We start from the raw sequence: 1,664 nt of genomic DNA, 5'->3' as shown, positions 1-1,664 counted from the left end.
AGCCGTGCCCGCCGGGCAGGGGGGACCCGCGCACCCCTTTGTCCCCCCCAGCTGGGCCTTGGCCTCTCCAGGTGCTGCTCCCCAGCCCGGCCTCTCCGCCGCGCCCGGGAATTATTCATTCCCCTCAGCACCCACGGCTTTTGTGCGTGGGGATAGCGTGCGTGCACTGCTTTTCACTCGGGGGGTGTTTCCTAGCCTGCATAATCTTCATGCATACTGTCCATAAATGCGTTTCCTCCAGGTACCCGAGTAGTGTGTTCCCTCACTTACCTGCACCCCAGGTGTCCGGGTGGCCTCTCACACCTCCTTTCTGTGCCCCTTTGCCTTCTGCTGCAACACATGTGAACGGTGCATCTTCTCGCGGGTACTTACAGTTAGTTTAGTGCATCCTTGTTTGTGCACAGCCCTTCTGGAGTTAGTTAATTAGCGAGTAGTTGCACCTTTAATTTGCATGCATTTCTCTCTGGATACCTCTCCAAAGAAAGTAACAGTTATTTTGATCCGTGTGGTTTTTATTTTTGTAAAATGAAAGAGCAGGAGGAACACTCAATTAATACATTTCTCAAGTTATGGTTTATTTCTGTTTTGGACTTTAGATGCCACAGTTTTTCTTGCAGCTTGCCTTTTTGTCTGTATCCTTTAGGTTTTAGCTGCACCCTTAAACCAGAAAAGCCCTGCATGTTTGCCCACTGGCCATTGTTGAGCAGATTCAACAAGTGGACTTTGTCTTTCTGCAGTCTTGCAGAAGTTGAGTGCAGTGACTGTTTGGGTCTGCTGACAGGCATCTGGCACTTGCTGGATTGCAGAGAAAAACTGTGGGAATGCACATCAGGAAGGAGGCATTTGATCTATCTCTTAAGCTTCACAATTATTTTGTGGGAGGAGGGCAGGGGAAGAGGAGGGGGAAGGTGAGAACACCCAGTGAGATGAATGCACACCTCTTGCCTCTCCGAGCTATTGTTCTAGACCATGGCAAGGTCTGTTCCCTGGGGAGAGGAGCGGGTGGGCGAGAACACCCACGAAGATGAATAAGCATCTCCAGCTCCTCAAAGCCCTTGTTCTAGGCTATGGTGAGGTCTGCTCCTGTTTACCTGGGAGTAGCTCCTCGAGGTGAATGGACAATTTCACAAAGACTAATAATCCTTTCTTTATAAAGATCTACTTCTACCTGCTCTGTCATTCATATGCATATTTGGATTGCCTTGAAGTTTGGCAATTACAGAACCACAGAATAATCAGGGAGCAGTTTCACAACCATACGCTGTCTTGGAAGCCAGTCTATCTGGCCGGATGGCTGCCTTGATTCTGTGCTGCCCCATCCCCAGCTGTGGGGGTTTTTCCCAACCTCCATTCCCTGTGCTGTATTTGGGACTTGTCATGCTCTTCTTTCAGGTGTTCTGAGTCCATTAAACTGTCAAAGTAATCTTTTCTGAGATGTTTTTTAACAGTTTTTTAAAGTAACTGGAACCAAGGGGCAGTGAACCAGTGGTAGCCAGTAGGTAATGTGGCTTAGGCTGACCTGGCAGCTCAGGCACTCTGTGTGTTTCTAATGGAAAGGTGTGTTTCAGTTCTTCTGCCTCAGTGGCAGCCAGCTGTTGCTTTTTCTTTCTTGTGGGATTAGTTTTCACCTGGGTGATATCCCAGGTGTTGGTTTGTCCTTCTCT

Source organism: Chaetura pelagica, unplaced genomic scaffold (genome assembly GCF_000747805.2).
Source record: "Chaetura pelagica isolate M959 unplaced genomic scaffold, ChaPel_1.0 scaffold420, whole genome shotgun sequence".
NCBI lineage: Eukaryota > Metazoa > Chordata > Aves > Apodiformes > Apodidae > Chaetura > Chaetura pelagica.
Note: the sequence above shows the minus strand (reverse complement) of the source record.